General features: G+C 39.4%; 1 protein-coding gene and 1 long non-coding RNA gene across 8 annotated transcripts in view; both read right to left on the bottom strand.

Annotated features, from left to right (window-relative positions):
- The window catches only part of kcnh3 (potassium voltage-gated channel, subfamily H (eag-related), member 3), a 698780-nt gene that overhangs the window by 478012 nt on the left and 195429 nt on the right, over positions 1-25339 (bottom strand). The window lies entirely within an intron of this gene.
- On the bottom strand, positions 11502-21313 carry LOC138760075 (uncharacterized). The gene is made up of 3 exons (XR_011355373.1): positions 21223-21313; positions 17775-17890; positions 11502-13164 (listed from the first exon to the last, which is right to left on the bottom strand). It is a non-coding gene; the product is annotated as an uncharacterized lncRNA (long non-coding RNA).

The raw sequence follows: 25339 nt of genomic DNA on the forward strand, positions 1-25339 counted from the left end.
CGATGCCTCTGATCCACACCCGAGAGACTAAGGACTGGAGACACCGCACTCCTTTGCAGTGTTCTACTGTCTGATCACCATGCTGATGGCCCCGTACAGCCATTAAACAGTAAAGGGGCTATTGTTATTTTTTAATATCAAGAAACCAAAGAGTTCTGTACCCACTATGGTGGCACCTGCTTGGCAGTGGACCACAAGAGGTTGCAGACTCCGGGTGGATCAATTGCCAGTGCAGGGCACCAGAGCATCCCAATGAGATGAAGAAGCATGGAAGATGAGTCTGCAGGGAAGGAGACTAGCCAGTGGACCAACGAGGTCTTCAGCAGCTGAAGGGCCCACACAGGCCACAGGCTGCTGGAGATTGGCTTGTGGGAACCAATTATCGGGAATTCGAGAAGGTGCTGAGAGCAAGAAAGGCTTTTGAAGGGACCACAAGCGCTAAAAGCTTCCTGATTGTATCAGAGGTTCAGATCCAGTGACATTTTTACAATATACATGTATTAAAATTGGAACAAAAATATACTTTGACTACTCTCTGAATTTTTTTTAGTTCTTACTGCATTCCTGTTTTTAAATTTGAGGAACATATTAACATAGTAAACAGTCCAAGTTCTTTTCTGATACTCAATATGACCTGAAATTAAATCACTATATTTTTATGCCAACAAATAAATTGTCCTTACGAGAACCAGTGTATTGCAATTTTATGCAAGCCAACTATTTTATGTTTTATGTTTTATTGTCCTTATACATATGAAGTATCCCAATTATATTTAGCTAAAGCTTGGAATAAACTGATGAATAAAGTCAATCATCTATCATTCTGTAAGTAATCTTTTAAATATTCTGCTAAAATTTGCTGCCATTATTTCTCTCACCTAATAGAGTGTATTGCATAAATTTTGCATTATGCATCATCCTACAGACACAAAAATATAGAAAAACAAGCAAGGAAAAAGGATATCCTCAATATTCAAAATGTAATCACATTTACCATTTCTGTTTTGTATACAAAGATAATCTTGGATTTTACTAATTAACTTTCCCACTGAACTGCTTTTTTTTGCCATATTTACAGGGTTCATTGTTATTTGCAATTTCTCAGATAACAAAGTATTCAATTTCTCTCACCATCGTCATCTACACTTGCTCGATGATGGAAATACTACTTGTTTAACAGGGTAACAAGCATCTCCAATGAAAGAGCCAGCTCATTTCCCCACGATCTTCAATGGCAGCACCATTGCTGGTGCAAAAGGCAGCATCATGGAAGGGTCAGTCTCAACATCCATATAGATGCTCTGCCCATGAAATTGGAATTTTGAATCAGTATTGTGAGATGCCTGGTTCATCTGATTCGATCATACCTCGACATCACCAACAAGGCATGTGTTAGATCCCAAATTATAGGAGCAGAAGTCGTCCAATCGACCCATTAAGTCTGCTCCACCATTCTATCATGAGCTGGCCATCCTCCAACTCCGACCCATTCCCCAATAACCCTTGATGCCCTGACTAATCAAATACCTGTCAATCTCTGCCTTAAATACACTCAACAACCTTGCTTCCACAGCCTCGTGTGGTTACAAGTTCCACAGACTTACAACCCTTCAGCTAAATAATTTTTTCCGCATCTTTATTTTAAATTAACACCTTTGTATACTGAAATTGTGTCCTCTTGTCTTAGACACCCCTACTATGGGAAACAAACTTACCACATCTACTCTGTCCAGGCCTTTCAGCATTCAAATGCCTCTATGAGGTCCCCCCTCATCCTTCTGTACCCCCACAAGTACCGTCCAAGAGCTGACAAACATTTTTCAGATGCTAACCCTTTTTTTCCTGGTATCATTCTAGTAAATCTTCTCTGAACCTTCTCTAATGGCAACACATCCTTTCTCAAATAAGGCACCCAAAACTGTACACAGTGCTAAAAGTGAGATCTCACCAGCATCCTATAGAGTCTCAATATTACTATTATTATATGCTATTATATGCTATTCCTTTGGAAATGAATACCAACATTGCATTTGCCTTATTCACCTCCGGCTCAACCTGGAGGTTAACCTTTAAGGTTTCCTGCAAGAGTACCCCCAAGTCTCTTTGCACCTCTGAACTTTGAATGTTCTCCCCATTTAAATAATAGTCTGTCTGTCTATTTCTTCTACCGAAGGGCATGGCTGTACAGTGTCCAACATTGTACTTCATCTGGCCCATCTTTGCTTTTCTCCTAATATATTCATGTCTCTCTGCAGCCTTACCATATCCTCAGCACCACCCACCCATTTGCAAATTTATTCACAAAGCTATCCATTCCATAATCCAAATCATTCATATATAACATAAAATGAAGTGGCCCCAACACTGATAATCAGATGCCAACCAGAATAGGGCCCTTTTATTCCCACTCTGTTTCTTGTTGACCAGCCAATGCTCTACCCATGCTAGTATCCTTCCTGTAATTCCACAGGTGCTTGTGTTGTTTAGTAGGATCATGTGTAGTACCTTGTTGAAGGCCTTTTGAAAGTCGAGATACACCACATTTACTGCATCGCCCTGTCTATCCTACTTGTGATCTCTTAAAAAAATTGCAATAGTTTTGTCAGGGATGACTTTCCTTCAATGAAACCACACTGACTTGGACTTATCTTTCCCTGCACATCCAGGTACTCCATAACCTCATTCTTGACAATCAACTCCACCAGCTTCCCAACCACCAATGTCAAGCTAATAGGTCTATAATTTTCTTTCTGTTGCTTCCCTCCCTTCTTAAAAAGAATGAAATTGCTGATCCTTCAGTGAACTGGAACCATGCCTGTATCAATTGAATCCATGAAGATCATTACCAAAGCTTCCACAATCTTTACAGCTACCTCCTTCAACACCCAAGGATGCATTCCATCCAATCCGGGAGATTTATCTATCCTTTGACTATTTGACTTCCCAAATACCTTCTTTCTGTTGATCTTGTTCACACTCACTTCATTTCCCAGAGACCCTTAGGAGTCTGGTATACGACTAATATCTTCCACAGTGAAGACAGATCCAAAATATTCATTCAATTCTTCCACCATCTCCTTGCCCCCAATTACAATTTCTCCAGAATTTTCTATTGGTCCTAGGTCTACTTTGGTCACTCTATTACTCTTTATAATATTTTTAAAAAAGCTTCAAGTATTTTAGTTTTTAGCATTTTTTTCCTAGGGTAGGAATAGCAAACACCAGAGGACATATATACCAAATGAAAGGATGAAGGTTTTTTAAAAAACTTTATTTATTTGTTCAAAAAACAAATAATATATGACATATACAGCAATTAAACATGAACATGAATATTTTATATATATATACATGTACAAAAAAGAACAGAACCCCCCCCTTCAGCCAACTCTCCTAAGGAGAGCCATAAAAAAAGAAAAAAAGAAAAGATATTAAAAAAAGTAAAATATACATATTAAAATCTAATCAATATAAATTGAAATGTAAATATTCCAAATATAACAGCCACTTATTAATAAAAACATTATAATTATCATGCAAAACATACATAATTTTTTCCATTATTAAACAATATTTGATCTCATTATACCATCTATTAATATCAGTCATATTTGTATCTTTCCACATACTAGCAATACATTTTTTTGCTAAGGATAAAGCTAAATATACAAAAGCAAGCTGAAACTTATTGAATCTCAAGCCTTTCAAAGGTTGAAAACTACCCAATAAAAATACTGTTGGATCTAAAACTATTTTAATCTTATACAGACATTCTAAAAACGATTGAATTTTTTTCCAAAAAGATTGTATATGTATACATGACCAAACAGCATGAAAAAAAGTTTCAACCGTATCACCATATCTAAAACACAAATCTGATTCATTAAAACCATATTTTTTAAATTTTTCAGGTGTCAGATATAATTGATGTAAAAAATTGTAATTAATCATTGCATAACGTACATTTATCAATCTAGTTACACCTTTTTTATCCATACCATCCTGTAATATTTGATACATAAATGAAATATAACCCTTCTCTGCTAACTTCATAAGAAAAGTCTCAAATTTGGTCATTTTAGGTAAAATCATATCTCTACCAAACATACATTTTACCAAAGATCGAATTTGATAATAAAGAAATAAAGAATTCTTATCAATACCAAAATCTTCCCTCATCTGATTAAAAGATAAAAACTTACCCTCTTTAAAATAATCTCCCAAATTTTTGACACCTTTAAATCTCCAATGCAATAAACTTTGATTATGTATTGGAAAAGAAATAAGTTGATTATTATACAATGGAGTCAAAGCCAATAATTTACCCCTAGATCCTATCATTTTATTTTTCTTTGTCCATAACTTCATTAAATGTTTTAGTATAGGCACATTATATTGTTGTAACAAATTCATATTCCACCTAAACAAAAATTGATGTATTTCAAATTCAGAAATACTTGCCATCTCAATTTTAGCCCAACTAAGAAGCCGTACCAAATCCATCAATGAACTAATAAATTTAAATTGGGCTGCCTCATAATAATTTTGAAAATGTGGTAAACATAATCCCCCTAACTCATATTTTCAAATTAATTTATTCAAAGCTACTCTCGAAAATTTATCCCTCCATAAAAATTCCCTAACTATTTTATTTAAATCTCGAAAAAATATTTTATCAAGTAAATACGGAATAGATTGAAACAAATATTGTATACGTGGAAAGATATTCATCTTAATTGTATTTATCCTTCCCATTAAATTAATAGGTAAATATTTCCATTTAATCCCATCAGTTTTAATTTTTTTTCATTAATGGAGCATAATTTAATTTATATAAAGATTGATAATTAACATTCAAAATTATACCCAGATATTTAATTTGATCAGTCCACTTCAAATTAATAATATTCTTATAAACTGAATAATCTCCTTCACTTACCGGTAATATTTCACTTTTTTCCCAATTAACTTTATATCCAGAAAGACATTCATATTGTATTAAACATTCTTTCAAATGCAAAAGTGACTGAGCTGCGTTTATTAACTACACCAATACGTCATTTTATACTCCTCATCTAAAACTTTCATACCTTGTATCTGTGTATTTTGTCTTATCAACTGTGCTAAAGGTTCAATCACTAACGCAAACAAAGCTGGTGATAAAGGACAACCTTGACGAGTTGATCGAGTTAACTTAAAAGATTCCAAAATCAAACCATTCGTCAATACTCTAGCTACCGGTTTACTATATAGAGCCCTAATCCAACCAATAAAAGAAGGACCAAACTTAAATTTCTCCAAAACTTTAAACAAAAAATTCCATTCAGCTCTATCAAATGCTTTTTCTGCATCTAAGGATATTACCATCGGATGATCTAAAGATTGTCAAAATCTATTAATCAAACTAAACACTCACAAAATATTATCTGAAGCATATCTATTCTTTATAAAATCTGTTTGATCAATATGAATCAACTTTGGTAAAAATTTAGCCAATCTATTCGCTAATATTTTAGCTATTATTTTAACATTTAACAACGAGATTGGTCTATATGAAGATACCTTCAAAGGATCTCTATCTTTTTTTAGGAATTACTGTAATTAAAGCACTAGAACAAGACTCAGGTAAATCATAATGTTCTCCAACTTGATGTAATACATCCCCAAACACTATAGATAAATCATCATAAAAAATTTTATAAAATTCAACCGAAAATCCATCATCACCAGGCGATTTACCATTCGGCATTTCCATCATAGCCATTTTAATTTCCAAATCAGTATATGGTTCTTCTAACTCCTGTATATCTCCATCCTCTAATATCGGTAATACAGTAATACATATATATAATACATACATATCGGTAATACATATATACAGTGGCGGCGGCCCTGGTCCGGGCACAGGGAAGGCAGTGGCGGCCCCGGCCCCAGTCTGAGCAGAAGGTAGGTGGCAGCGGCTCTGATCCAGGCAAAAGCGAGGGGGATGCGGCAGCCCTGGCCTAGGTAGAGTGAGGCAGGCAGAGGTCCCGTTCCGGGCAGAAGCGAGGGGGAGGCGGTGGCCCCAGCCTCAGCAGAGTGAAGCAGGCGGAGGCCCCGAGAAGCAGGCGGAGGCCAACAGGTTGGATTGCGACCAGGTATGGTCCGACCTAGGAGGGGAGGCAGGCCCCTCCAGCCCGGGTAAGAAACCTGCATAGGAGAAGGCCACTCCGATATAAAACCTATGACCCAAGGACCTCGCTGCTACGTCCCAGGTTGCTTGGCCACGGCACACGAACCATGAGTGTAAAGGTTGGGGCCAGTACTGCGGACACTGCACTCCACCTAAAAGCTCCTTTGCGCAGGCCCGAGGACATGTCCACATCCTCCCCCTCCATGTCCTCCCCCTCCACGTCCTCCCCCTCAAAAGATGCTCACAAACTCAAGATAGCATGCTGGAACATCAGAACCATGCTAGACAAGGCTGACAGCCATCGACCTGAACGTCGGTCTGCCCTCATCGCACATGAACTCCTCAGACTTAACATCGACATAACTGCTCTCAGCGAAGTCCGCCTTGCAGATGTAGGCAGCCTCCAAGAACGTGGAGCGGGCTACACACTCTACTGGTCTGGCAAGCCTATGGATGAACGATGCCTATCTGGTGTAGGCTTCATGGTCAAGAACTCTATTGCCTCCAAACTCGAAAACCTCCTGACAGGCCACTCGGACCGGATCATTTACATGCGACTCCCCCTTCAAAACAAGCGTCGCATCACCCTCATCAGTGTCTATGCTCCAACCCTCCAGGCAGAACCAGCAGAAAAGGACAAGTTCTACACTGATCTGCGCAACCTCATTCAACGCACCCCTACAGCTGACAAGGTTGTCATCCTTGGCGACTTCAACGCTTGCGTCGGCAAAGACTCAGAAACCTGGCCAGGAATCCTGGGCAAGCATGGTGTCGGCAAGTGCAATGACAACGGGCGCCTCCTGTTGGAGCTCAGCGCAGAACAGCGGCTTGTCATTACAAACACCCTTTTTCAGCAGAGGGACAGCATGAAGACTACCTGGATGCATCCCCGATCCAAACACTGGCACCTCCTGGACTACGTCCTGGTGCGAGAAAGAGACAAATGAGATGTGCTCCACACCAGGGTCACGCCTAGCGCGGAATGCCACACTGACCACCGGCTTGTTCGCTGAAAGCTCAACCTTCACTTCAAGCCAAAGTCCAGGAACAGTAAAGCCCCCAGAAAGAGGTTCAATGTTGGAAACTTGCAGTCAGACGAAGTGAGAGGAAACTTCCAGACAAACCTCAAAGTAAAGCTCGAGGATGCAATCCGCCTCAGGGACTCGTCCCCCGGAACCCTCTGGGATCAGCTGAAGACTGCCATATTGAAATCCACTGAAGAGATACTGGGCTTCTCTTCCAGGAAAAACAAGGACTGGTTCGATGAAAACAACCAGGAAATCCAGGAGCTGCTGGCAAAGAAGCGAGCTGCCCAACAGGCTCACCTTGCAAAGGCATCCTGGCCAGAGAAGAAATGAGCCTTCCGTCGCGCATGCAGCCATCTTCAGTGCAAACTCCAGGAGATCCAAAATGAGTGGTGGACTAGCCTCGCCAAACGAACCTAGCTCAGCGCGGACATTGGCGACTTCAGGGGTTTTTACGAGGCTCTAAAGGCTGTGTACGGCCCCTCACCCCAAGTCCAAAGCCCGCTGTGCAGCTTAGACGGCAGAGTCCTCCTCAGTGACAAGATCTCCATCCTCAACCGATGGTCAGAACACTTGCAATCTCTTTTCAGTGCCAACCGCTCAGTCTAAGAATCCACCCTGCTTCAGCTCCCTCAACAGCCCTTAAGGCTAGAGCTGGATGAGGTTCTCACCCGGGAAGAGACATATAAGGCAATTGAACATCTGAAAAGTGGCAAAGCAGCAGGTATGGATGGAATCCCCCCAGAGGTCTGGAAGGCTGGCGGCAAAACTCTGCATGCCAAACTGCATGAGTTTTTCAAGCTCTGCTGGGACCAAGGAAAGCTGCCTCAGGACCTTCGTGATGCCATCATCATCACCCTGTACAAAAACAAAGGCGAGAAATCAGACTACTCAAACTACAGGGGAATCACGCTGCTCTCCATTGCAGGCAAAATCTTTGCTAGGATTCTCCTAAATAGAATAATACCTAGTGTCACCGAAAATGTTCTCCCAGAATCACAGTGCGACTTTCGCGCAAACAGAGGAACTACTGACATGGTCTTTGCCCTCAGACAGCTCCAAGAAAAGTGCAGAGAACAAAACAAAGGACTCTACATCACCTTTGCTGACCTCACCAAAGCCTTCGACACCGTGAGTAGGAAAGGGCTTTGGCTAATACTAGAGTGCCTCAGATGCCCCCAAAAGTTTCTCAACATGGTTATCCAACTGCACGAAAACCAACAAGGTCGGGTCAGATACAGCAATGAGCTCTCTGAACCCTTCTCCATTAACAATGGCGTGAAGCAAGGCTGCGTTCTCGCACCAACCCTCTTTTCAATCTTCTTCAGCATGATGCTGAAACAAGCCATGAAAGACCTCAACAATGAAGACGCTGTTTACATCTGGTACCGCACGGATGGCAGTCTCTTTAATCTGAGGCGCCTGCAAGCTCACACCAAGACACAAGAGCAACTTGTCCGTGAACTACTCTTTGCAGACGATGCCGCTTTAGATGTCCATTCAGAGCCAGCTCTTCAGCGCTTGACGTCCTGTTTTGCGAAAACTGCCAAAATGTTTGGCCTGGAAGTCAGCCTGAAGAAAACTGAGGTCCTCCATCAGCCAGCTCCCCACCATGACTACCAGCCCCCCCACATCTCCATCGGGCACACAAAACTCAAAACGGTCAATCAGTTTACCTATCTCGGCTGCACCATTTTATCGGATGCAAGGATCGACAACGAGATAGACAACAGACTCACCAAGGCATATAGCGCCTTTGGAAGACTACACAAAAGAGTCTGGAAAAACAACCAACTGAAAAACCTCACAAAGATTAGCATATACAGTGCTGTTGTCATACCCACACTCCTGTTTGGCTCCGAATCATGGGTCCTCTACCGGCATCACTTATGACTCCTAGAACGCTTCCACCAGCGTTGTCTCCGCTCCATCCTCAACATTCATTGGAGCGACTTCATCACCAACATCGAAGTACTTGAGATGGCAGAGGCCGACAGCATCGAATCCACTCTGCTGAAGATCCAACTGAGCTGGGTAGGTCACGTCTCCAGAATGGAGGACCATCGCCTTCCCAAGATAGTGTTATATGGCGAGCTCTCCACTGGCCACCGAGACAGAGGTACACCAAAGAAGAGGTACAAGGACTGCCTAAAGAAATCACTTGGTGCCTGCCACATTGACCACCGCCAGTGGGCTGATATCGCCTCAAACCGTGCATCTTGGCGCCTCACAGTTCGGCGGGCAGCAACCTCCTTTGAAGAAGACCGCAGAGCCCACCTCACTGACAAAAGACAAAGGAGGAAAAACCCAACACCCAACCCCAACCAACCAATTTTCCCTTGCAACAGCTGCAACCGTGTCTGCCTGTCCCGCATCGGACTTGTCAGCCACAAACGTGCCTGCAGCTGACGTGGACATTACCCCTCCATAAATCTTCGTCTGCAAAGCCAAGCCAAAGAAAAGAAAGAATATCGGTAAATTCAACTGTGATTAAAAAAAATCAATCGATCCAGTTTCCTGTTTTCCTTCAGATGTATATAACTTTTATAAAATGAATAAAATTCATCATTAATCTCACGAGGTTTATGTAATAAGAGAATTCCATCTAACTGCATTAATTGTCCTCAATATCTGCTCTTTCTTTAATTGCCACGCCAATACCTTTTGTGCTTTCTCTCCCCATTCGTAATATGATTGTTTAGTCCTATTAATCACACATTCAAATTGATAAGATTGCAAAGTATTATATTTCAATTTCAGCCGAGACAATTCTATTTTCTGATCTTCTGTAGCATCTTTCTGAAATTCCTTTTCTAACTCATCGATCTGTTTCTCTAATTCAAGACTCTGATTTAATCGATTATTTTTTTATTTTAGAAGTATAACTAATTATTTGTCCTCTCAAATAGGCATCCCATAATACAAACTTACCTTGAACAGATTTAGAATTTTCTTTAAAAAAAATTAATTTGTTTTTTCAAAAAATCAATAAATTCCCTATTTTTTAACAACATTGTATTAAATCTCCAACGATAAGCTATTTGAATTTTTGCAGAAGTTTCATGGGATGAAGATTGAGGGGAGACATCAGGGGTAAGTTTATTTTTACATAGAGAGTTGTGGGTGCCTGGAATGCCTTGCCAGGGATAGCTGAAAGATTAGGGGCAGTTAAGAGATTCTTAGACAGACACATGGATGAAAAAAAAATAGAGGGCTATGGGGTAGGAAAGGTTTAATTTTTTTTAGTAGGAATATATGGGTTGCACAATATAGAGGGTCAAAGGGCCTGTACTGTGCTATTATGTTCTATCTTCTATGATATTATTTGCTAACCTTTCATAATTCATAGTTTCCTTCCTAATCACCTTCTTAGTTGTCTTCTCTATGTTTTAAAAAGTTTCCCAGTCCTCTGTCTTCCTGCTAATTTTTGCTTCCTTGTCTGCCCTCTCATTTCCTTTTACTTTGGTTTCAACTTCCCTTGTCAGGCACAATTGTCTAATTTTTTCCAATCACAAATTTATTTCTGTTTGGTATGTTCCTTTCCTGCATTTTCCTCGTTTCTTGTAGAAACACCAGCCATTGCTGATCTGCTGTTTTCCCCATTAGTGTGTTTTTCCAAGCAACTTTGGCCAGTTCCTCTCACATGTGACTATTATTGTCTTTACTCCACTGAAAACCGACACATTGAACTTTTGCTTCTCCTTTTCAAATTTAAAAGTGAACTTAATCATATTGTGATCACTGCCTCCTTAAGGTTCCTTTATCTTAAACTCTCTAATTACCTCAGGTTCATGACACACACCCCATCCAAAACAGCCGATCCCTTGATGGGCTCAACAACAACCTGCTCCAAAAAGATGATGGAACGGTCTGCACTTGTTTCAGTGGATGCAACTGCAACAATACTAAGGATGTTTCGAGAACAAAGCAGTCAGCTTGACTGTAACCTCATTCATCACCCCAAACATCTAATATTCATAGAGTACAGAAGGAATTTTAAATTTGATACCAGTCAGATTTCATAGAGAACAACTGTAGGACTGGAGCACACTCTATTCTAATTTTCCAACTACAGTATTAAACAGAAAGGCTGGAAAAAGTAATCAATTTCTGGCCACAAATTATCTTCCTATCTTAAGCAAGTTTGAGTTCATAGAAGAGACAGCCAAAGTAATGTATTTAAATATTTTAACATCAGCAATTTTCAATTCAATTCATTCAATCTTAGTCTCTGCTCACCCACAAATTTACAGTACAAAGCACATCATGATAACTTTAGTAGTGAAGTTATTTTCCTTGTCAGATTAAACCAGCATTTACAAACCAAGTTTAGACCTTTAAAACTTGAACAATAAATATAGCAATGTAATATTGAAGGTCATATTTGTTTTGTATTAATTTTCACCTACAATCTACAAGAGATTCTATTAAAATTCTTCAAACTTTGAGTTAGGGAACAATGACCATTTGGATGTCCACTTGCCAGCAATAATAAATCTAAAAACTAGATCATTTAATTTACTGGAATTTTAGCTGAAATTTGAGTACCACTATCAAATCAGTTTCCATGTTGTGGCCAAGTGAATGAGGCTCAAGTTCAAGTTTATTGGCATAAGTATTAAAATGCAGTGATATAGGTTGCCTTGTGAGGAAACCAGTAGACATTTCATACCAAGGACAAGTAAGACACAGAGTGACAGAGAGGGATCATTTGGTATGGAGGAAAGCAACATAATTTTGCAACTTCAGGATTTATTCAGGAGTCATAATGATGGGAAAGAAACCATCATTGGAGCTGGTGGCATGTGATCTCACATCTGTGAGTCTTCTTCCCAGCAGGAATAGGGTGAAGAGAGCATGGCCAGGGTGAGAAGAAGTCTTTTAATATTTTGGATATTTTGCTGAAGAAATCTATCAGCATCCAATTGCAGGCACCAAGGTTGCACTGCGGTTGTAATGCGAATGTGGGCCAGAAGATTTAAAATGGGGTTTGATTTGGGGTTTGGGTCTAATTAATATTAACTCAAAGAGATGCCATCATTGGTCATGCCTGCATGGCCACAAGCCTATTGAAAATGTATTAATGTTGCAACAAAAAGATAATTTCAAAGATGTCCTTCGATCCCTTTTTTATATTAAAAATGACAGAGTAAGAGTTGCAGGAGCCATCTGCCAATGTTGTGGTCAGATTGAACTAAGACTCATGCTGAGCATGAACAGGAGTCCTTTTGATACACAAGAGATTGTGGATGCTGGAAGAAGAAGCTAAACACAATCGGCTGGCGGAACTCACAGCAGTTGAGTTGCTCCAGCAGATTCAGTTTATCTTAGGGGTCCTGTAGAGTCCGTTCTAAGGAAATTAGAAGACTTGAATTTGGGGGTGGGGGGGGGGGAAACAGATCCTTTCTGGATGATGATGAGATGAACCAAAGTGAGCTATAGGGTCTTTTTCATCCTTAATTATTGTGTGAAGTCATTAGGCCTGAATTCAGGGCTGATTGTCAGCTGTCATTTTTAATGAAGCAAGCCAGATTGTTATGTTTCAGAATGAGAATGTGGCAATCCTCATATTTCAATAAATACAAGCTTTTATGTTTATTTGATACATAATTTCTGGGAAGAAGGAACTTGATTAGCAGCATTGAGAAACTTGCATTCTTTCTTACTGACCTGTTGTTACATCTGATTCTCATTTAACCAGTTTGCTCTAAGATTTTTCATGAACTGATTTTAATCATCTAATATATGCCCTTAATGCCCTAACAGATTTTATAGCTTAAAGTGTGTCCAGACTTCAAGAGGTTGTACACAATTCTAGCTTCTCTTGCACCTTGCTACCAATCCCCAGCTCAATGAACCATTGAGAGAATCACTGTGATCCTGATCCAGTCTTAATTCAATGGGACATTGTTGATTTTCCACCAGATTTGTTTGCATGGGAGTCAATCTTGATCTTTAACTTGATCCCTGATGATGACCATAAAAAATGTAAGAATTAGGTTAGAATTATGACAAGGATATCATGTAATAGAGAGTTAATGAAGAATGCCACAGAACTTTCCAATCATAGCAAACAATTAGTAAGAGTCACGTCAATCTACAATACACATCATAAAACATTAATACGAGTGTGAGGGAAATTTCAGTATATGTTGTCCTGAATGATAGCAAATTCTTCTCAAAAGAGCTGATGCCAAAAGAGAGTTCAAATGAAAGATTAACAACTCGAAAATTCAACATTGCTTCTCTTGCCATGGATACCACATGGCCCTTTGAACATTTTTGGCCTTTTCATCTTTTGATAGTAATTTTCCCACAAAAGATTGCTCTTTCATAAAATCAGCATTTTACACCACAGGACATTTATCTGTTGTTGTATACTGTACTGAGCATATCTTTAATTTTCAATCCCAAACATTCTGTCAGTGTGAAGTGATTACGTAGAATCACTGGCCCCTTATTTTGTTGCCTTTGATAGTGATCCAGATATATAGTCAGCTGAATACATAGTCAGCTAAATGTTCCCTCAGCTAAATATTCACTAAACAGCTTTAGTGAAGCTGTTGAAAAGTCCGCATAGTAGTTAGGAAACAGTATGATCAGAACAAATACTAAATAAAAGCACAACATTTTACAATCACAAACAAATCCACATCTTAAAGGGCTTGAAAGATAAATTAAATAAAAATGAAAATTATTTAAATTCCTTGCTATTTCTGCATTTTTGTCTCACAACAATTTTAATCAGATTGCAGTGGTTTAATGCATGTGCAATACTGCATATAGCTCAAAATTTTTAAATCCTCTAGCATGGAAATTGGATCAATAAGCTCTTGATTTTTTTGTGCATTATGTGCTCCAATTTTGTTTAAATCCAGAATAGACTGCACAATTTCCATATACAATAGCAGCAGGCTCACACAATTAGGTCAGGTGTTATTGTATGCTATTCTTATTAGTGTGCCCAATGTTCTTTTTGTGCCAGGTAAGCACCAAATGATGACATTAGCATTTACATCAGTGGTTTTCAAACTTTTTCTATCCACTCACAAACCACCTTAAGTAATCCCTATGCCATGCTCTGTGATTAGTGAGGGATTACTTAAGGTGGTATGTGAGTGAGGAAAAAAAGATTGACAACCACTGCTCTTGACCCAATTGTTACTGAAATATTTTGCTTGAGAAAAATTGTCATTTCCCATTTCCGTTGGAGTTATGAAACCGTTCACATAATGAGTCAATTAGGTATGATTAAAACAGCAGTTTTCAAACTTTTTCTTTCCACTCACATAATCCCTCACTAATCACAGAGCACCTATGGCATAGAGATTACTTAAGGTGGTTTGAGAGCGGAAAGAAAATGTTTGAAAACCACTGATCTACATCCTTCCGCACTGACATAATTTGGAATATAAATCAATGCCCCCCCACCACCCCATGCCCGCATCCCCTATCACTGGGGAACAGACATAGTTGAATTGACAGCATATCACAATAGTGTATTGTTTTTGCAGCATAAAGGGAAACTTTGATGACATCAGGACTGTTTTACTTCCAATGGATGTTGTGTGACCTGCTAAGTTTCAGCAGTACTTTTATGTATTGCACCCTCAAGGCACCTTCTTCATGCAAAGTCGACATGGTATATTATAAGAAACAGCGCGCACCTTTATCAGCAGTTAGTTGCTGAGATTCCGATTCAATGAAAATGTGCGATAATAGTACCAACAGCTGGAGGCATGTAATTAGCCATATTCATGCTCGATGGTAAAGAAGCTATTTCTACACTGCCTACAAATATATCGCTTCTTTGGTGTACTCAGATTTTCCACCAGTGGAACATCCAATGGCCACAGGCTGGCCCCGCAACTGTTATTTCAATTGAGATCAAGAACACTCTGATTGTTAACCTGTTTTTTTCTTACATGGGTGCAGTGATTATTCGCTGTGTCTTCCAATTTACTGTTCATTGTCAATAGCTCTATCTACTATATGTTCACAATCTTCATATCAGAGCCTGTATGCATGTCGATTTCTTTGACTATTTTTTCTACTTTAATTTCAGAGATATAGGGGTGCCATCTGAGGTAATAGGATTTGCGAGCAATGTTGGCTTTCCTTAAAGGCAAAGAGCCATTGATGACATTTGTATTCTGTAAAGATTGCCATTGATAAAATCGATATTTTATGAACAGCTGAAGTTTTCACTCACTTAACGTTGAAGTGGAACATATCAAACATTTCTGCATAGGAAATGCCAGTTTTCCAATCAATAATTTCTTTGCACTTAAGTAGTTTGCAATGCCAGTCATTTTCAGTGGCAGATACCACCTGAAAATATTGTATCTGGAAGACATGGGGGACCCTCTATTTCACTGGCTCCTTCCACCAGTATACTCTCCAAACCCCAACATTTGAGTACAAATATAACATGAGCCATGCAACTAACAGGAGTCCAGACTAAAATACTGGTAACCTCAAGATAAAACGTTGTTGCTTCATTCAGTCTGGGGATCACCTGAAGCATAAACCAGGAAGATGTAGATATTGCTGCAACCAGTGCCTCAGGAAGAGTAGGAAGAAGACTTGGAGACTGAGATCCACAAGGCTATCAGAGCATCTCCCTGTTCAGCATCCAGAGTCTCATCTCCCAGCCAAGTAGAAAAAGCAAACATTCACTACATGGGATAAGAAGCTCACAAATATAAAGATTTTAATAAGAACCCTGAAAAGTTCCCAAGTACACACCAGGATCATTATCACATTTAATTCCATTGATCTATTTACTGATAGAAGATAGACGATGTGTGAAATCCGCTTGCATCGTGCTGAGCAGGTCAAACTGGACTCTACAGAGCATAATGAATGAATGCAACACTGGTTCAATTACTGCATTGTTACTGCAATAATTGTACCAGATATCTGCTCTGTTTTCTATGCTTCTACAGAAGATGAAGACAGCCACCTCCTACTAAGCTTTATCTTATGAAAAGCTGAGTGGGTCACCTGCCCCTTAATTCGTGGGACCTTCCTTGAGCCATGCATTGCACTGGTCAGACTTCCATGTTGCTTTGAATAATTGTGAGAGATTCCCCCCTCACTGTTTCCTTGTGGTGATGGCCAAACCATGTGCCGCTGCAATGTGGCTCCCGTGCAGAATGTAGGTTTGAGGACGAAACCCTTTCTCTAAATTCAGGGCAGCAAAGCGACAAGATGCAAAAATTGAGTGAGATCTCATTGTTACATATTGATTTTATTCCAATTGCAATGGGAGATGGATTCTCGTGCATCTTTTCAACCTGGATGAAGGGAACTTCAAACATTAAAATTAAATTTAAATTATAGGCATGACTTAGTATGCTAACTAGAGGTTTAAACATTTCTGTAAAATACAACTATTAAAAATCAAATTTTGAAGCATTCTGCTCAACAAACTATTGTGGCGATTTGAGCCAAAATCTGGACCAGCATTTGAGTGCTATTGGAAGAAACTGATGTTGTCAGGGTACTGACTTACGAGGAAAACTTAAAACTATAGCCGTACGTGTTCTCTCAGGGAGATGAAAAAGATCCTTTGACAGTGTTCAAAAATTACAAGAGGTGATATACTTCCTCATGTCCTGGATAAGATTTATCCTTCATCAATTATAGGTAAGACATGACATCATCTCTGCTTTTGGAACCTTTCCGTGCACAAAATGGCAAATGAATTTCCTACATTGCAGTGGAGACCACACTTTAAAATATATAATTGGCTCTATAAAGGTTACTGAAGGTGGAGTAGAACTCTTTGAAATGAAAGTAGCAGCAGAATTTCAAACCACGTGTATACTTTGTAACGAAACTCAAAACTACTAGCCTATAACATACAACGTGGGTCTATGTAATTTGTCATCTTACTTTCAATAGTTCAACATACCTTATTCTCTGAATTCATTTACATTTAATTAAGTAAATTTCAAAAAATTGAGGTTTATTTACACTCTAAACAATAATCACATGTTTAGATAAACCACATTAAAAATCACTCAGCAATATGAATAAATTCACATAGTTTTATCAGCAGATAGAAATGTCATCGCACATCATTAATTTCTTCAGTTCCGTATATCTTCTGTTCACATCACCACATATAAAGCTCTTTCCATTATAAGATGTACCACTGTGCCACCTCTAGAGGTGTTGCCTCACAGCTCCAATGACGTGTTTCAACCATGACCTTGGGTACTGTCTGTGTGGAGTATCATTCGTGAACCATGGAAGTTTCCACTGGGTGCTCTGCTTTCTTTTTTAAATTTAGACATACGGCACGGTAACAGGCCCTTCTAGCTCATGAGCCTATGCCATCCAAATGCCCTAATTTACTTATAACCCTCATACATTTCATCCCACGTCCCAAGAATATGTGGGCCACTCACTCATTTGGGCCCTGTAAATTGCCCTACTGAGTGTGAGGATGTGGAAGGGGCAGATTGAGGGGAATTTGGGGAAAATAAAAATGTGATCACTGTTTGATTAACATAAATGGGGGTTAATGGTTATCCAAAGACCCTGTTTCCATGTACAATGACTATTACCTCTAGAGCTCCATCCTGTCCAATTTATGTGGATGAATTTCATAACTGAAACAAACAAGCATCTTCTCCTCCTTAGGCAGTCCCATTGGATAGTTAATGATTTACTTCCAATCCAGCTGTGAGAAGTGATTGAAACTTGTGCATGAATTTATTTAATTATACGATGGCCATTGCACAGTAGCTATCGCACATGCACCCACCTACACACACAGACCTACACAACCACACACCTAAACACACACACAGACCTACACACCCACCCACCGGCCCACACGCAAACACAACCCCTCCCCACATCCACAATTACCCACAGTTTTTCCCTCCCACTCCACCTCATGATACTCTCTTTCAGATATCTCCTGCTCTCCTGTTTCTCAAATTTACCTCTCCTCCCTCTCAATTCCCTGGCACTCTTGGTCCTCATTACCTGTTCTCTCTGAGGTCAACCTCAACTAGTTACCTTTTTCAAGGTCTCTCACTATGACAGTGGTTTAACACAACTACATGCTTGAAGATCTTGCATATGTAATGCAAACATGAAATCCAGCAACAGACTATTTATGCACACTGACCTGTATGGCTTTAGTATCTTATTTTATTTATGCTCTTTGCTACAAACAGTTTTTAAACACCTGATATTAACAATTTTGTCTCCAAACCCAAGTTTCAGAAACTCAGGCAACTCAATCCAACACTGATATGTCCTGCTAGGTTTTCATGGGGCCTAGTGGTTTGGAAATTTTTTTTAACTTCCGCTTCATTATCTTATAAATTCTAAATCAGTTCATCAATAATGGGTTAGAAGAAACTTGAAAGATGTAAAGATCAACAGAAATAAGTACAGAATGTTGGAAGCACTCAGCTGGTCAAGCAGTATTTGTGGTGAGAAAAACAGAGCATTGCAAATCAATGACCTTTCACCATGAACAAGGAAGAAGGTTGCCAATTTCATTCATCAGTTTTGTTTCTATCTTTGATTCTGTCGGGCCTGCCAAATGCTAAAGGTGACGTGTCAATAAAGTGAGGCTGGTGGGGTGGTAGGTGAGGACAAGAGGAATCCTGTCCCTGTTGAGCATGGGGACAGAGGGGGCCAGGGCAAATGTGTGGGTAATGGAGGATATGTGGGTGAGGGCCAAGTTGATGATTGTAGAGGAAAGGAGGAGGACATCCCTGATGATCTTCCATGGAAATCCTCATCTTGGGTTCAGATGCAACAGAGATGGAGGAATTGAGAGAATGGAATGGAATCCTTAACAGATGACAAGATGTGAAGAGGTGTAGTCAAGGTAGCTGTGGGAGTTCATGGGTTTGTAGAAGATGTCTGTCCAAAGTTTGTCTCCCAAGAAGGAAATCGAGAGAAAACATCCCCCTCCACCATCTACTATGCGATCCCACTACTAGAAACAAAATAGAGAGAGTGCAGAGAAGGTTCACGAGAATGTTGACAGAATTTCAGGGTCTGAGTTACAGGGAAAGGTTGTGCAGACTGGGGCTTTTTTCTCTGGAGCGTAGAAGATTGAGAGGGGACTTGATAGAGGTGTTTAAGATTTTAAAAGGGACAGACAGAGTAAATATGGATAGGCTTTTTCAATTAAGAAAGGGGGAGATTCAAACTAGAGGACATGGTTTAAGATTGAAGGGGGAAAATTATAAGAGGAACATGAGGGAAAATTTCTTTACGCAGAGGGTGGTGGGGATGTGGAATGAGCTTCCGGCAGATGTGGTCGAGGCGGGATCATTGGTTACATTTAAGGAAAGACTGGATCGTTACATGGATAGAGGGGACTAGAGTGGTATGGACCGGGTGCTGGTCAGTGGGACTAGGAGGGTGGGGATTTGCTACGGCATGGACTAGTAGGGCCGAACTGGCCTGTTCTGTGCTGTAAGTGGTTATATGGTTATATGGTTATATGGTTATATGGTTAGACACATATTCTCCTCTCCGCCTTCCGCAGGGACCATTCGCTCCATGACTCCCTTGTCCACTTCTCCCTCCCCAGCAATTATCCCCTTGGGACCTACCCCTGTTACCACAGGAGATGCTCCACTTGTGCCCACACCTCCTCCCTCAGCACTGTTCAGGCCCCAAAGAGTCCTTCCCAGTGAAGCAACATTTCGCTTGTGAATCTGCAGAGGTCATCTGCTACATCCTCTACATCAGAGAGACTGGATGCAGATTGAGAAATCACTTTTTTGAGCATCTCAGCTCTGTCTGCTGCAATAGCATGCATCTCCCAGTAGTCACCCATTTCAATTTCCCATTCATTCCATTGCTGACCTATTCTGCCCACGATCTCATGCATGACCAGACTGAGACCACCTGCACATTGGAGGAACAACACCTCATATTTTGAATGGGCACCCTCCAACCAGATAGCATTAGTATCGACTTCTTTCGTTTTCGTGAAACCCCCACCCCTCCCCATCCACTTCTTCCCCAGCTCTGTCTCTCATTTCTGTCTCCTTTCACACAAACATGAAACATTCTTACCTCATTCCTTATCATATCCATTTAACACCTTTTGTTGGTCTGGATTCCTCCCCAAGCCAGTATTGTTTGAATTCTGAGACTTTCTGAGATTTCCTGCTTCATTCTGTTTATTACTTGAAGAAGGACTCAGGTCCGAAACATTGGCAATATACATTTGTCTTCTATGGACGCTAAAAATACTTTCAACATGGGGCATTCAAAGCCACGTGTATTGCTCCTGTTTGACCTCATCAACTGATAACATCATAGCCAAGTTCAGCTCCAACGCAATCTATAAATTTGCTGATGACATAATCATTGTGGACAAATCACAGGAAATGATGAGTCAGATTACAAGATGGAGATCTAGAATCTGGTTGGGTGGTGCCAGACAATTATCTTGCTCTCAATGTCAACAAGACCAAGGTGCTATTTTCGATTTTAGGAAAGGGAGGCTGAGGGAACCACACAATCAATCTGCATTGATGGGATCATCAAACTCTTGGGGGGTCCACATTTCAGAAGACACATTGAGGCAACTGTGAAGAAGCCACACTAATGCCTCTATTTTCTAAAATGTGTGAGGAAATTTGATAAGTTGTTGAATATCAAACTTCCACAGGTGAACTGAGGAAAGTATCCTGGTTGGCTGCATCTTAGCTTGTTTGGTCATTTGAGTGCCCAGGAATGCAGAAAGCTCCAGATGGTAGAAAATGTAGCCAACTCCGACACAAGCACTGACCTCCCATCTACTGAAGAAATCTAGGTGAGGCACTGCCTCAAGAAAGCACCTGACATAATAAACGACTCCCATTACCCTGGTCACAACCTCTTCTTGTTGCCACCCTCAGGAAAAAGGTATGGAAGTCTGAAGTCCAGCACAATTAAGATCAACAACAATTTGTTTCCAATGCCTATCAGGTTCTTGAAACGTACCCTTCCTGAAACACCACTTTTTTTCCTCTTGCATTACTATACCTGTGAACGTTATTTTTCCATTATATTTTTAATCTCTTTCTGCACTGGGTAATTTAAGGTACACAATTGTCTTTTTAAAATCAAAGTGCCATTTGGCTGCATCAAGAAAGAATTTTGGTGCATATGTGGACAGAACTTGTGTTCATGACAATAAGCTCATATCATTCTTCTGATTGTCATGTCATGAAACCTCACACAGCAAATCCAAACAGAGTTAACAAATCTATTTCACGATTGAGAGCCCTACTCTTTTCAAGGTCTTAGCTTTTTTTTTAAACTTTATTTAAGATTTTATAACATGAATAAGATATAAGATTACATTTTAAAAAATGTAAAAATGAAATAATGAAATTACAATACAACATCAGTAATCTAAACAAACTATACCCCCCAATAATTATTACACAACATTAATAAACCAACTCAAATTGATCCAACCCCCCTCCTTCTCCCCCCCCCCACAATAAAGAGTGAAGGATTAATAAGATTAGTAATATATGTAAGAGAAAAAAAACCCACTTACAAAAAAAAACAAAAACATTAAACAATAATCAATTCTTAAAAAAGAATTGTAGCATGAGAAAAAAAGATTAAAAAAACTTTCTCTATAAAAATAAACCTTCACCAAATATCAACTAACTTCACATCTATCATCATATTAGTCACATAAACCACCATCTTAAAACAAAATCCAAACCTCATTAGGCATTATACAATTCAATTTTAGTACTCTTCCACCATTTTTCCCTTTTGCTCTTGAATACTTATCCAATAAAAGCCCCAATACCACATTTAAATATCCCCAATCATTACTTTAAAATCCAAATAATAAAAACACAACTACAACAAAAACTATATCTTCAATAAATGGAGCATAAACAACAAACAAAATTCAAGCCTTATTAAGAATTGTACAATTCAATTTATAACTTTCACCATTATTCCCTTCGTTCTGTAACTAAGATAATAAAATAATTTACACCAGAATTACCACTCCTTTCACCTTGAAGTTAAATAAAAAATAAAAAGCTTATCCATCCCATTCAGATTTAAATTTCAAATATTCCTTATCTACTAAATAAACTTTACAAAAAAAAACACATCAACTTTTAATTTTTCAAACAAGCAAATACTTTCTTATACTTAATAAAATTGTTAAAACCGTAAGTATTAAAAAGCAAATTTAAATTTAAACATTACTTAAAAGAACACACAAAAAAAAGAGAAGGAAAAAAAAGGAAAAAAAAGAGAGAAAGAAAAAAAAACACTCCCTCCCCTTATCCCCTCCTAAAACTACAAAAATATACATTTAAAAAAAAAATTTAAATAATAAAGAAAAACTTTCACTCCTCAATCCAAAAATTAATAAGAAAAAACCAGACAGGAGGCAACTGCTACCTCCTCCTGGGTCAACCGCTCATTGCGGTAACTCCCACACAATATCGGGTGTGAGATAACTCACACGTAGCTGATGACTTCTGGAAAATAGTGCCTACCCAGCTCCCTCTCCCAACTCACGTTTCACATAAACTATCATCATTATTTAAAATTTTCTCAAAAAGAGAAAAAAAAATTCTTTTTAGTATTTTTTAATCAACTTTATCACTTCAACCACCATTATTTCCATTTCTCCTTGGAATTCGATTCCCATCTTGTATCTCCACTCTCTTTGGAGACCGTGGAGGACTACGTCTTTCCTGAAATTGTATAATTGGTAACGATTGAGCAAAATCCATAGCTTCCTTAGGATCATCAAAAAATTTTGATTGGTAACCATCTTGAAAAATCTTCAGTACCGCAGGATATCTAAATGTTGCTTTATAACCTTTTTTCCACAACACTTCTTTCACAGAATTAAATTCACATCGTTGAGACATAACTTCTTGACTCAAATCCGGATTTAAAAAAAAACATGATTATTCTGAATCATCAAAGGAGATCTTCTTTGTTGTGCACTTCTTATGGCCACACGCAAAATTGTCTCTCTATCATAATAATTTAAACAACGAACCAAAACAGGTCATGGCTTTTGTCCAAAAGAAGGCTTTCTTCTCAAAGCTCTATGTGCACGTTCCAGTATTAAGCCTTCCGGAAACTTATCTTGTCCTAATACTTGTGGAATCCACTCAGAAAAGAATTTTCTTGGATCTGATCCTTCCATATCTTCTGGTAAACCAACAATTTTTATGTTATTCCGTCTGGAATGATTCTCCAAATAATCAACCTTTTTCATTAAATTTTTATTCTGAATTTGTAAAGTTTCAATTCTTTTATTGACGCCTTGTAATTGATCTTGTACCTCAACTAAACCTTGGTCACAAAAATCAAGTCTTTCACTTGTTTTAAGCTTAAAAGCTCCATAATCAGCCATCTGTTGAGTATTAATATCCACCAAGGTATTGTTTAGTATCAAGTTGATCTAAAGCTTTAACAAATTCTTTCAATATAGCAGTTAACTTAGATTCAAGGTTCTTAAGAAACTTATCCACTGAAGTAGATTCAGACACAGTAGGGTCCAGTTGTTTCTGAATAGCCAAAAGGACTGTATTCCCTCCCTTAATTTAACTGCTTTTCTTGCAGTGTAACTTCGTGTAGAAACCCCCGCCATAACCTCCCCAGTAATATTTGGAGGTTGATGGCGAGGGTTATCCCCAAGCCATATTCTGTCAAGCATCTCCGACACATCGAGGTCTATAGGAATCTTCATTTCAGGTGGTGCACTTCGCAGCACCACCACTATATCAGTCAGTGGACGTCCCTTTAACTGCAAACCTTCAGCTGGCAGCTTCCCAGCTGTTTCAGCTGTCAGAGGCTCTGTAACAGCGCTCATAGCGGGCATTGACTGAAATACACGCACCTGACTAGCCCTTTGTTCTAAGGGCTGCCGGGTGCCATTTTTAAAGAGCCCTACCGGCAAAGAACGGAGCTCCGCTGCTGATTCCTGTGCTTCTCCTCCTGGATCCATTCCACGCTGAGTCCTGGCTTCTTGTAAACAGGTAGGCTCTGATATCTTCGGAAAATGTAATTTCTTAACAATCTGTTGCCGTTTTTTGCTTTTTTTCAACAATTGTACCATTGGAAACTAGTTTAACAGCTCTAATTATATCTAACCTTGAAAAGATTTTAACGGGCATTTAAAGACAAAACAACACCAAAGAGTCGGGAGAGGACTGGAAGGCACGTCTATTCCTTACGCCATCTTGCCACACCCCAAAGGTCTTAGCTTTTTGATATGAATTGAAATCTTTATTGCTCTGTGTCCAAGGTGCAGTAAAAAGCTGAGTCTTATGTGCTATCCAGAAGGTAGTGTAACAACAAAGTCGTGTTTAAAAAGTGCAAAAGAGCAGGTTCTGTATCACAAGAATAAAATGCAGTGTATAGAGACAAGTACAGTTTTTTTTAAAAAGTGTAATTAACCCTGATGTGTAGGAGATTTAAGAGGTGAGGTCAGTTGAGAGATTTAAGAGTTTTTTCACTCAAGAGAATGGTCCATATCTGAAACAAGCTACCAGAGGAAACCTGTAGAAGCAGTGTAATTTTGATATTTGGAAGGCATTTGGACAGATGTATGGATGGGAAGGTCTTGGAAGGGCAATGAAGGCAAATGGGATGAGCCCAGAGCTGCGTGGTCAGCATGGATGAGTTGGGCTGAAGGCCCATTTCTTGCTTTATGACTCATTGCAAGGCCCCTTCACTTTTACCAACGTGAGGTAACACCAGGAAAGAAATTGTCTTTTAATTTGAGGTTTGCATTGCGAAGCACATATACCTTATGCCCAATGGAAGGAAGAGACAAGTGTGTGATTAAAGTGGGATAGTTCCTTCAATATCTTGGCAGTTTTGCAAAGATATTTGGAGGCATAGAAGTAGTCAATCAAAGGGAGGAAGATCTGTGTGATGGCCTGAGCTGCGTTCACAAAACCCAGCTGTTTGTTGTGGTCTTGGCCAGAGCAATTCCCGTTCCAAGCTGTGATGCACCCAGACAGGATGTTTTAGTGGTGCATCTATAAAGGTGAGGAAGAGACTTCAGGGTGATGCCAAATTTTCTCAGGGTTCTGAGAAAGTAGACTCATTGGTGCACTCTTTTAGTCATAACATCAACATGGCTGGACCAGGT

This window comes from Narcine bancroftii, chromosome 4, assembly GCF_036971445.1.
Source record: "Narcine bancroftii isolate sNarBan1 chromosome 4, sNarBan1.hap1, whole genome shotgun sequence".
NCBI classification, from domain to species: Eukaryota; Metazoa; Chordata; class Chondrichthyes; order Torpediniformes; family Narcinidae; genus Narcine; species Narcine bancroftii.